The sequence below is a fragment of the Thrips palmi genome, unplaced genomic scaffold, assembly GCF_012932325.1.
Source record: "Thrips palmi isolate BJ-2018 unplaced genomic scaffold, TpBJ-2018v1 HiC_scaffold_10, whole genome shotgun sequence".
Lineage (NCBI taxonomy): Eukaryota > Metazoa > Arthropoda > Insecta > Thysanoptera > Thripidae > Thrips > Thrips palmi.
Window position 1 is genome coordinate 19,827,741 of NW_023144621.1, and position 12,727 is coordinate 19,840,467.

General features: G+C 57.7%; 1 protein-coding gene across 10 annotated transcripts in view; it reads left to right on the plus strand.

Moving 5' to 3' along the window:
• Positions 1–5,664: 5,664 nt before the first annotated feature.
• The window catches only part of LOC117639002 (polypyrimidine tract-binding protein 1), a 202,461-nt gene continuing 195,398 nt past the window's right edge, over positions 5,665–12,727 (plus strand). For 8 of the 10 annotated variants that reach the window (XM_034374288.1, XM_034374292.1, XM_034374287.1 and 5 more), the window contains exon 1: positions 5,665–6,030. The gene's annotated coding sequence lies outside the window, so the exon portion shown is untranslated. The remainder of the gene's footprint in view (positions 6,031–12,727) is intronic. The other 2 variants (XM_034374289.1, XM_034374295.1) reach the window with 1 other exon arrangement.

The following is a 12,727-nucleotide window of genomic DNA, read 5'->3' on the forward strand; positions in this document are numbered from 1 at the left end:
AAGAGCAAGTTGATGATGTGGACCCGTTAGATGACAACATTGAAGTCACTTTGGAAAGTGAAATCAGCAAATATGCAGACATCGCTGATGAGGAAAAAGAGTACCTCGAGAGCATGAAAGCCTATGTTCGTGAATACGAGGGAATGAAAAAGCAAGTTCTTTCCAAAGCAAAGGAGAATATTAAAAAGTCACAGCAGAAAATGAAAACTGAATATGATAAGAGACAGGGCGGTGGCACTATTTTCAAAATTGGTGATTATGTGAAGAAAAGGAATTTGCGCCGAGATGACCGAAAGGGTGATTGGCAACAGAAGCCTTTTTCAGGGCCTTATATCATAGCATCTATTAAAGATGGCTCCTACTTTCTCAAGAATCCAAAAACAGGCTATGTTCAGAAAAATGGAACAACCGCCAGGAACCTTAGACCGTTTATTGTAAGAGACGAGGATGACCCTGCGGGGGACAACAAGTCAGATGTTCAGCCTGAAGATGGTCCGCCGCCAAACGCTGATTTAGCTGCCAACATCGATAAGAAAAAAAAGTTAAATACTGTGAAAGAAACCGGTGCCAGTACTAGTAAGATTTTAATATAAGTATCTCTGCTGCTAGTTTAAAGAGCAAAACATGTATTTTTAATAACTATTTTCCTTTTTTCAGAGCCGGTCAGTGTAAAGTCAGAACCCATTGTTATACCAGATGGAAAATCGAGTGCAACTAGTAAGTTTGTAATATATGGATCTGTACTGCCAGTTAAAAGAGCAAAACATGTATTTTCCACAACTATTTTCCTTTTTTCAGAGCCGGACAGTGTAAAGTCAGAACCAATTGTTATATCAGATGGAGAAAATGACCCACAGGATGTGAGACAACCTATTGTGGAAACACCCAAAGAAATTGGTCCAGAGGTAACTATGAGATCATTTAGAAAACAAATACTTTCATACAGCAAAGAAAACTTTGTCCCTTTTTTCTACAGGAACTTGAGACATTGCTTAAAATGCCCGATGATTCAATAATCATAAGAATAAAATCTCTTGATCTTTTAGTATCAGATTTAAGAAGAATTCAAGGCAAAGGATGGTTAAATGACACGGTTAGTATATAATGAAATGAGTAAAATGACAATTTTCTGAAGATAAAAATCTAATGTAAAGTTGTTGCTTTAGATCATAAATGCCTATTTGTCATTGATTTCCAACAAGACCCAAAAGGGAAAGAAGGTGTTTTGCTTTGACACCTACTTGATGCCAAAAATAATGGCAGATTTGTCAGATGCCCGAAACTGGATCAAAAATGTAAGTTGCACACTTTTAATTACTGTTTTTACAATATTTTATAACATTTTTTGCTTTCACGTTTGTAGGTTAACATCTTTGACTACAGCACTGTAATTGTGCCAATTCACAATGAGTCACAATTCCATTGGACACTTTGTGAAATTGACTTGGAGAAACGCATTTTAACCTACTATGACAGTTTGACCGAGAAGACGCGCACCAACAACGGCGAACACGTGACTGTATGAAAATCGATCAAATCTTTTAAAGCAATGTCTGCAAAACCACAAATGCAATTTTTTGCTGTCATTGTTCTAGGCTCTTGTCAAATTTCTGCAAGCCGAGCACGCAGAGAGGGTCGGTGGAGCTTTTCCTTCGTTCAAAAGTAAATTGGCAAAAATTCTCAACCAGGAAAACTCTCACGATTGTGGAGTTTTCATTTGCTTTTACGCAAGGCGCTTGGCCCAAGGCAGGCCCTGCAATGACCCTCCAAGAGCCATAAGTAGGATGCGTTGGCAGATGCCTTATGAGTTGCTGGCATGTAAATTATTGCCTGAAGATTTCTTGCAGGTATAGAACAGCACTGAGGAAATTATTGAGCTAAAAACTGTTTTGATTGCAATATTTTTCTTACTAGGAACAATACTGCAGAGAAGCCATTCATAATCCAAAAGTTGTGTTATACACTGCACCACCTGGAGTCTTTGTAAGAAAAACTGGTGCAGGGATGGAAAATTTAGGAAACACGTGTTTTATGAATTCATGCCTTCAGGTACCTTTAACATGGCATTTTTTTTAAAATTGTTTAAAAATTGGTAAAGAAATTGAAAGAAATGACCAAAACATTTTATTTAAAATTCTGAAACAGGTTTTGTTTCACTGCCCTCCATTTGGATCCTGGCTGATGCACAACACAAGACACAGAGGCCCTTGTAACAAACCTCAGTGCGTCACCTGCACTTTGGCAGAAACTTTACAGGAAAGCAGGTCACGTACTATCATCAAGCCTGACAAATTTCTTAGTTGCATAAAATGTAAGACCTACAAACTTGTTTTTATTTCTAACGCCTTTTAACATTATAACTTATTAAAAAGCTTTTTGCAGTGTTTTGGAAACAGTTTACACCGGGAACGCAGCAAGATGCACAGGAATTTATGAGTCTTCTATTGCAACAACTCAGGAGGGAATTTACTAAGGATGATGAGAAGTTGAAGTTAGTAACTGAAACTCGCTTTTGAAGTGAACACTCACAAATGCCGTATAATAATTATTATTGCTCCTTACAGACTTGACATGCGTAGCTTGGAAACTACTCCAGTGGACGTTACATTTGGGTTCTACTTAGTGACAGACAGTAAGTTGTATCAAAGAAACTTACAAATCACAACTTTACAAATCAAAAGCTTACATTTTCACTGCAGATATTACTTAATTCTCAATGGTTTGAATGACCGTGTCTAATTTAAACATTGTTTGAATTTTACCCAACAGCTGTCTGTGGAACATGCAAGAACGTATCAGAATCTTATAGTCAAGGATTGCAGTGCAGCATTGACGTGCGTCATTCAAAGACAGTCCTGGAAGGACTAAAGAATAACGCCAAAAATGGAATCGTGGCCGATTACAAGTGTCCAAACTGCCTAACGGTTGGAAGAGCAACGAAATGCACTAAATTTGAAACATTGCCTCCAGTTCTCATCGTGTTCTTGTTGAGGTCAGTAGTTGCAAAGATAACTTAGCAATGGTCTGACCAATCGTTTTTTTTACCTGTAATTTTTTTTTCAGATTTACTGAAGACAACGTTAAGCTAGAGAACAGAGTTAGCGCGGACACATGTCTAAGTCTGAAAGATCTGTTACACAAGAAGTCTCCGTACAAGGGCAAAATGGAGTACTCCGTCACTGGAACCGTGACTCACCAGAGCCACCAGGGCGACACGGGAGCTGGCCACTACTTCGCGTCCGCTCTGACTCCTGCAGGACGGCATATCTTCAATGATTCATCGGTAATTGCCTACTAAAGAGGCAACCCATGAAAAGTGTTTTTCATTTATTTATCAACATTTTTATTTTTTAGATGACCCTGACAACTAACAAGAGGGGAATTGGAGAGGATTTTTATATCATATTGTATGAACAAAAATGTTAATCTGGGGCTTCTACGGAACAGTGTTAACACAGAAGTTTGAAGACACAAACTGTGTGGACTAAGTTTTGCACATAAGGCAATAACTATATGCGTTCTAAGTGTTTTTGTGTGTACAATTTCTCTGTTGCCATGTGTAATAAACATGTGGTTACCTCTGAGATGTTGGAGGCTTTTATATTTAATTGTGTCATGTGGTCAGTGCAGATGTAAATGGTGATTGTAACATTTCGTCAATCTATGGAATTCCCATCCCTTTCCCACTGTATTTTGATGTGAACTGCTTGAAGATTGTATTAAATAGGAGTAAAAGTTAATGTACGTATCCTTGGCAAAAGCACCCTCTGCCGGCTTTTCGGGAGCAGGGGGTGGTTTAATCCCCGTGGTGAAAGCACCCCCTGCCGGCTGTTCGGGAGCAGGGGGTGGTTTCTTCCCGTGGTGAAAGCACCCCCTGCCGGCTGTTCGGGAGCAGGGGGTGGTTTCTTCCCGTGGTGAAAGCACCCCCTGCCAGCTGTTCGGGAGCAGGGGGTGGTTTCTTCCCGTGGTTAAAGCACCTCCTGCCACTTCTCTGAGGACAGATGGGGGTGCCTTTATCCTGTTACAAAGGCACCCCCCCACCAGGTTATTCTCAGAGGTCGAGGTCACTATTTGCAGTCCGCTAACGTCTTATCCGCAGGTAAGTCGTGACTAGTGCTGTCGAAACCCGTCACTTGCGCAAAATTTAGGGGGTGGTTTCATCATGTGATAATAGCACCCCCCCCTAGAGATAGGGAGTCACTTTATCACGTGATAAAACCACCCCCAGTGGTTTTATCCCGCGATGGATCCACCCCTCTAAACCAGCAAGGGAGGTGGTTTTATCGCGGGATTGAACCACCCCCCACACGGGCCAGGGGGGTCACTTTACCACGGAATGAAGTCACCCCCCCTTGGTGCTCAGCCAAGGGGGGTGGTTTTGTCTCGTGGTAAAGTCACTCCCGGTGCTTTAGACTAGGGGGGTGGATCTATAACCTCACACCGGCCCCGTCCGGACGCGACCGTCCATGTCGCTCGGTAATTTGATCACGGCCGCTCTGCTGTTGCGTTCCTAGGTCCGGCCAGTCCGGCCCGGCCGTGTCTTTCGGGTCGCCCCGTCCCGTCTCGGGGCCCCCTGGCCGAGGCTGACCTATGGCCCCTCTCTCTTGTCCCGACCGGCGCCCCGTGACCGGGCAGTCTCTCTCGCACTCGCGGGGCGGCCCTAGTCCCGTAGGGGCGCGAGAGAGACAGGGCGACCGAACACGCCGCAGTGAACCTGCAGGAGGGCATGTCCTGCTTGGCGGCGGTCGGAATGCCCGAGTTGCTCTCGCCGACCCTTTGTTTCCATAAACCCGGCGCGAGAATCACCGCTGTGCCGATGAATCGCTCAATCACACGCGCCCCTCCCCCTCCCCCCTTCGAACCCTCGACGAGCTTAATCAATTTTGCGACAACTGCGCGCAGCCGCGCAGCCGGCAGACACAGATCGCTCGACATGACGGCCGAAATATTCCCCGCGATCGAGTCGGGGAGGGAAAATAATGTTGATATCCGGGGGCCTCGTTGGGGGGCGCGGGGATGGGGTTTGCGGGCGCCGCTACGAGCACCCACCGCGAGACTCCTGGCCGCTCTGAAACGGAATCCCGGAATCCAAGCCGCGTCGTGACCGCGGCATGGGAGTGTCCCTGGCGTGCGTCGTGCGTCTCTCGATGGCCAACGTCGCCTGAAGTCCTGAAATAGGCGTGCCTTTTGGGGAGGACGCCGGAGGCTGAAGCCGCTGGTCCTTGACCAGTCCTACGCCGTGTGTGACCTAACGGCCCAACGCGGCACGGCGGGGCACGGCGGCACGCCGATTGCCTGCCTTCATTCACGCGTTCGCATTCCTACTTCCTTCCTTCACCCAGCCGTGCCCCCGACGCCGCGCCGCGACCGGCTCCCCTTGCCGGCCCCTCCTCCTCCTCCTCCTCCTCCTCCTTCTCGACTTCAAGAATGTTCGTCCGTCTCCCTCCCTCCTCCCGTCCTTGCCGCCTCCCCTCCCCCACTGCACCTCCATCCTTCTTCAACGGGCGGGCGGCCACACGCCACACCGGTGTTTTCGTCTCTCTCTCACTCCCCACTCGTCCTTTCCCCCTCCCCCTTCTCCTCCTTCTCCCGTGTTCCCCCCTCCGCCACACACTGTTTTCGTTCGGTTTCCCTGTGCCGTCCGTCCGCACCAGTACAGGCAGCCCAGCCCAGCCGGCCCAGCCGACTTGAAGCCGCTTGAGTCTGAGTCGCTTCACTTCGGCCTGCCCAAGCAGTTCGCCACGCCGTCGTGCCGACCCGACCGCCTTGCCGCGTTGTTGACGTGCCGTGGACCCTGTGGACATCGTGGACGTGCAGCGAGTCCCTGCGGGACGTGCCGCGAGTGTAGTGTCAGTGCAGTGATTGCAGTGCAGTGCCTGCGAGTGCCTCCCGGTGCGGAGCGAGCAGTGAGTGTCAGTGAATAACCAGTGCGTTGTTTTATGGAGGATAAGGCGGTCGACAAAGTGCAGTGCTTAACGTCAAGAACAGTGTAGTGCACCGACCACCTCAAGAACAGTGTTGCATCGTTTGGTGAGCATCCTTACGCTAGTGCGCTCGCTGAAGCGCGTTGCGACGTCGTTGAGACGCCGTGACACCTGGACGTGGCCGTCACGGCGTAGTCACGGCGTAGTCACGGCGGCCCGACAAGGCCTCAAGGCTGTGACGACGTCGAGGGACACAACACTACTCCTTCAGCAGCAACGCCAACGCCACCCCGCGCTGCGGCCGAACTTGTTGCTCCGGCCGGCATGGCGCGGCGCGCTCCAGCACTCCAGTGTGGCGGCATGGCGCTGCTGGAGCCCGAGTCCCCCTAGCTCAAGGCTGGAAGCACGCTGGAAGCACGCTGGAAGCACGCTGGAAGCACGCCCGCAGCCCGGCGAGGCGTGGCGTGCGTGTCACGGGCCTGGCGGCCTGGCGGCTGGCAGTGGCCGGCACGGGACGCCACGCCGCTGTCACAGCGGCAGCGCGTTGCTCCTGGCGACACGGTCGGCCTCAAAGTGTGACCGTGTGACGTGACGGTCGAGGCCATTTTTGTGGCGGGCCGGGCGCTGGCCTGTGAGAGTGTGTGTGCGCCAGACAGGTTAGGTTGTCCCGCGTTTTGCGGCACGGCACGGCGGCACGGCACGGCACGGCACGGCGGAGTACAGCCGCCGCCGCTGTGCGCATGCGCGCCGCGCCACCGCGCCGCCTGCCTGGCTTCCCGCCTGGGCCTCCTGGCCATGATCCTGCACGGAGCCGGCTGGTCGGCGGCGTGGCTGGCCGCCGGCTCGGCTCGGCTCGGCTCGGCTCGGCTCGGCTCCACCGCGCCGCCCCGGCTGGGCCCCGCCTGCGCGCGGCTCGGCTCCACGCTGGGATGCCTGGCGTAGCGTAGCCTGGCGAAGGCCCAGCGAGGAGACGAGACGGGAATGGGCCGGGCTGCCGGGGCTGTGGGGAGCCGAAGCGAGTTGAGCCCAAGTCAGCAACAGGCGTGCTCAGTGGTACCTGTACTCATCCTCGCCGCGCCGCGCCACGCCGCGCCAGGGGCCTTGCGTTGGGGCCCACCGCCGGGGGCAGGGTGTACGCCGTGGTGCTCGGCGCGCACGAACAAAGGGGGCGCCACGGCCGCGCTGCCACGCCGATGGGGCCGACGGGGCCGACGGCGACGCCCCTGCTGGAGCCTTATCACACGTACTCCCCGCCAGCCACGTCAGCTGTCCCGGACGTGTTAGGTATCGCCGCCTCGCCTTCCGGCCGCCTCGCGGGCCTCGCGGGCCTCTCGGGGGCCCTTCGCGATACCGAACCGCAGAGCGCGACGCGGCACGGCACGGCACGGCACGGCACGGCACGGCACGGCACGGCACGGCAGGGCCGGCAGGGCACGGCACGCAGTGACGCGACGCCGTGGCGCTGTCTCGCTCGCACTGCCGTCGGACTGCGCGCTGCGCCTGGCCGCGGGCCTGGCCGCCATGGCCGCGGGCGAACGGGCTTACGTCAGCGCGGCGGCGCGCCGATTCCAGTAACGCCAACAGAAACAGTCCCGTCTCGAAACGGCGGCGCGACGCGGAGCGTGTCGGCTTGCACTCGAGGAGCACGGCCAGCACGGCCTGCTGGCCTCGGGTCTCGGGTTCGCGACCACCTCGCCGCCGGCAGCGTCCGGCAGCACAGAGAGACGCCTGAAGCCTGAGCCGCAGCCACAGCATGGCATACCATTGGCCCGAACGCAAGCTCATTCTGAGAAAGTTTACGTCGCCCTGTCTCGTCGTCATGGGGCGTTCCGTAGGGATGCGAGAGATGAAGCGACGAAGCCATGTTCGAAATCGTTACGGAGAATGATGCGGATGGGTAGTGTGGGCAGCACTAGCAGCCCTCCTGCGGCCAGCCCCTCCCCGCCCCCACTCCAGCTGCCTCTCGTGTGTGCACCTGTCCGGGGACGAACGCGCTGGCTCGCCAGGTAGGGTGCGGTAGGGTAGGTGGCCGCCCGGCAGGCCTCGCCGCCACTGCAGCGCCACAGCCGCCGCAGCACTGCGACCTGGACGGGGACCACATCTCTCCCATTTGGAACCAAACAATATTTCCAGCCTCCCCCCGCGACCTGACCTGCGTCTCCGCAGCTGTCAGAGTCCTGGCGCGCGCCTTCTTGTAGTGCTGTGGATGACATCCATCAACACGTGCACTGGAAGTCCAGGACCGTGACACGTTCGTTTGAATTCAATGTCACGCTTGTCTCAGTGTGACTCGGCTAGGCGCCGCCCTCGTATGATGCCTTGAGTCACATCCAAACAACGAATGTCACAAGATGTTCCACTGAGTCTCACAACAGATGTTCAACCGAATGTCACAAGACGTTGAAACTAAAGATTTACGTTCGAACGAATGTGACTTCACATCCATGGGTTCCAGTGTAGCTCGCGTGGTGAACGGCAGGAAAGCTGCTGGCGTTGCGTGATTGGTGCACGGCGGGCAGAAGGTGCCCACAGTGTGCCCGCAATGACAGGCTAACAGAGTGACGGAGAGCCTGAAGCGAGTGTCATCAGCGTGGGCGACTCACAGCGACTCGCGGCCAATAGCACTAATGGCGAGGATGCGAGATGCAACGCAAGATGGCGGCGCTTCAGTTGCAAGAAGACGAACAATGGCTGTGTGTGTGTGAGTGCGTGCGCGTGCGTTTGCGTGCGTGGATGCGTGTTGCCGTGAGTGACTGACTCATTGTGCCGTTTCCCCGCATCACGCCGTGGGCGCGTTGCCTCAGTGCCGTTTGTGTGTGTGTGTGTGTGTGTGTGTGTGTGTGTGTGTGTGGTGTGTGTGCGTGTGTGAGTGTACTTACGCCGCGGAGAGGTGTCGCCCAATAATCAGGCCTCCTTGACCAACGGGACGGCGTGCCATTGTTCCTCCTCCACCCCTGCGACTTGCGCGATGGCCACGCTGTGCGACGCTCAACGCGATCGAGCACTCCGTCGTCATCGTCATCCTGGCCGCCCACCGCGGCTTGTTTCCGGTGTGGGCGCCACCGAGCCGCCGCGGCGCGCCGAGAGAGGATTCTAGACACGAGCCGGCCTACCCGCCCCGCGGGGCTTGCTGCAGGCCTTGCTGCAGGCCTTGCCGCCTGACCCACGACCTGTTGGACGGCGGCGCGGTGCACGCCGAGAGGTTGTTGTGTCTTGGCGCGGTGGGCCACGCGGCTACGCCACCGCCACGCCGCCGCCAGCGGCTTGACTCCGAACAGTCGTCGCTCTGTCCCTCTCGCACTCACGAGGCGTGCCTCTGGGGCGGGAGAGAGACGGCGTGGAGCCGCCGTTCGGGGCCAGCCTGCTGCCGCCTGCTGCCGCCGCGGCCACGCCGTGCCGCGTGCGGTTCCCTTTGAAGTGGTCCCGGCCGCAGCCTTGCACTTGCACCGCGATTGCGCTTTGCTTCGCCGGGATGGCGCCGAGAATTTGTGGATGCCAGCGGCGTGGATTCGGAAGGGAAGGGCGAAAGTGAGGCATAAAGTCGCACTTTGCCCCCTGCCAACAGGCAACTTTTGAGACATCCCCCCAGAAAACGTCCCTGGATCTGCTCCTGACTACCCCGCGGCCGGCGCGAGGTCGATGCCAGACCAGACCCGCCGCCGCCGACCACGTGGGGGCCGCGGGGCGTGGCGGGGCGTGGCGGCGTGGCGGGGCGTGGCGGGGCGGGGCGGGGCGTGGCGGGGCGTGCGCGGGGCGGGGCGGGGTGGGGCGGGGCGGGGCGGGGTGGGGCGGGGCGTGGCGGGGCGGGGTGGGGCGTTCCCGGGGTGGTCGCCGCGGCACACACGCACTCACACAAGCGCGGCCCCGTGGCGCGCATGCAGTCGATGCTTCCGCCAAGCGACCCCATTTCGGCGGGCCGCTCCTCGCAACGTGCAGCACGGCCTACACGGCCAGCACGGCCTGCACGGCCTGCACAGTGTGCCTGCACTGCACGGGGTGGGGCGGCGGCAGCGCGGTTCGGCAGCCAAGTCACGCAGTGCGCGCCGCGCCTCGTCCCGCCGCCCGGAAAAAAGGCGACCGGCGCGAGGCTTTGAACCCGCCGCGTGCGCGTGCGTGAACTTTGGAGAGTCCGGCCTGCATGGCATGATACGGGGCGTCCCGGGGGAGCGAGGGGCGTACCCGAGAAGGGCTTCCCGGCGGCAGAGATACGGCGCTGCTGTTCATTGTCAGGGTCGGCCGGGGCGTGGCGGGGCGGGGCGAGGCGGGGCGGGGCGGGGCGGGGCGTGGCGTGGCGGGGACGGCGGCCCGCCGACGGCGAACCCGAATCCGCCAATGACGCCACCAGAGGACGACGACGTTGAGGAAGTCGCGCGTGACTTGGAACTCCCCCGCCACCCTGTCATGCACGTCCGCGTCGTCCGCGCCTCGGACACTACACTGTGGGGGCATTGTGCGGTGCGGCGGGGCGGCGGGGCGCCTCGCGTGGCGAGTCAGGCCAGTGAGGCCCGCATGGCTGCGTGTCTGTCCGTCGCCGCGCCTCGGACACTACACTGTGGGGGCATTGTGCGGTGCGGCGGGGCGGCGGGGCGCCTCGCGTGGCGAGTCAGGCCAGTGAGGCCCGCATGGCTGCGTGTCTGTCCGTCGCCGCGCCTCGGACACTACACTGTGGGGGCATTGTGCGGTGCGGCGGGGCGGCGGGGCGCCTCGCGTGGCGAGTCAGGCCAGTGAGGCCCGCATGTGCGTGTCTGTCCGTCGCCGCGCTCGGACACTACACTGTGGGGGCATTGTGCGGTGCGGCGGGGCGGCGGGGCGCCTCGCGTGGCGGTCAGGCCAGTGAGGCCCGCATGGCTGCGTGCCTGTCCGTCGCCGCGCCCCGGCCTCACGCACGCTGCGGCTCGTTCTTGCCGCCTACGGGGCGTTCCGAAGAGACGAGCAAAGCCACGGCTGGCCCGCCTGGCCGGCCGGCAGTGCAAAGGCGTCAAAAAATACACTGTGCAGGTTTGCGGGGCGTGCGGGCGTGCGGGCGTCACTTGCGGGGCGTGTTCAACGCGCTTCCAGTGGGCCCTGCCTCGTCCTGCCGCGCCCGCCCTCGAACACTCCCCTCGTCCCCCGGGTCGCACTCCGCGTTCAGAAGCAAAGCCGGAAAGCCGCGCTGGCCAGCGGCCTGGGCTCGGCCGAGGCAGCGCAGAAGAACAAAAACTGTTGCATTTCGTAAGCTGCTCAGAAGAATCAAGAATTTGCCTCTGTGCGCCGCCATTGAGCCCGTGGCTCTCCCTCCGCCGCGCTCCGGGGCCCACTCAGTCTATCTCCCTTTCCGCCCGGCCCATCTCGCGCAACAAGCAAACCGGGCCAAGCCCGGCCGAGCCGGCCGAGCTGGCTGGGTCTTCGGGCCGAGGCAGCGCAGGCCATCCATCGGCCATCAACTTGCCTGTTCAAGTAGAGCTCGCCATCTGTGCCCGCCTGCGCCGGCCTCGCCACGGCTCCGGTTGCCCACTCGCCATCATCTGGTCTTTCCGAATCCTGCTCCCCCCCCTTTTCAAACCGCGCGTTGGAATCGGAAAAACTAACGCTGTTGACCTCAATTCCGGTCGATCGGACACATTGTTGCCTGTTTTAGCGTTTTTTGGGTGTGGCTTTCCTCACCGATGCCGGTGTTCCGCGGGGGCTTGTGACGAGAAACCTGTTTCGGGCGTTGTCGTCAGACGTGGCCTATGGAACATGCCGCTACCAACGACCAGCTCCCGCCCTTCGGGTGCATAATAAACTTCTTTCAGGAAATTTTAATTTTTGGAAAATATTTTTTTGGTGCCGTGGGCGGTGAGCCTGGGGCGGTGAGGTAGCTCCTCCCCTTTGATGTAAAACATTCAGCAGGGCATACAGGGCCTCGCGGCGCCTCGCGCCTCGCATTCGCGCTGCCCGCAAAGTGGCGCGCTTTCAGCGGCTCTGCGCCGATTTTTTCGTTTCCCGCTTTTCTTTTTTTTGTTCCCAGCTTTCAATTATTCCCAGGGAGGCGCTCTGCTAGCTCTGCTCGCGGACGGTGGCGCCCTCTGCACTTTGTAGCGCCATGGCGCCATGGCCCGGCACACTGGGGGGGGGGGGGGCACACTGTGGGGTGAGCGACGCCCATGCATCGCCAATCACGGCACGAAAAAAGGGAAGGGAAAAAAATGTTGCAGCCGGCAGTATTTGATCCTGCGCCCCAGATCTCTCTTCTCTTTCCCGCGCCACTGTAGGCACCCCTCGATGGAGCGCTACGGACGAGCGGGGACAAACGGAAGAAGAAGGGAAATGTGTAAATGCAAGTAAAATGTGGATGTCGGCCAAACAACTGAGTCAACAGGTCGCGCCGCTTCGCCGCGCCATTGTGTGCTCGCCGTCGCCGCGAGTGCGACAGAGACAGACAGCCAGCGCGGCGGCCGGGGGCGCAAATGATTAGCGGACGCCCTTCGAAGCCCCGATTTGAGCGGGGAAAAGGAGGCGTTAGTTTAGAGCCTTCTCAAAATAACACTCCTTGTGCTCGGCGGGCTCGGCCACGGAGGAAGCCTGCCGCGCGCTGCGCTGGGTGGGGGTGGCGGACAGACAGACGAATAGGCAGACAGACAGACAGACAGACAGGCAGGCAGGCACACACACGGCGGGACAGGCGGACATAGGTTGTCGCCACTGGCGGCCATTAGCGTTTGTCACTTGAATCCCCCTCTCAGTCACGGCCTTCGAAATGATGCCACCGTGCTGCGCGGCGCCGCGCCACCCGTCAGATAAAAATTTCGAATCTATGGCACGCAACCGAAATGCTCGAATTT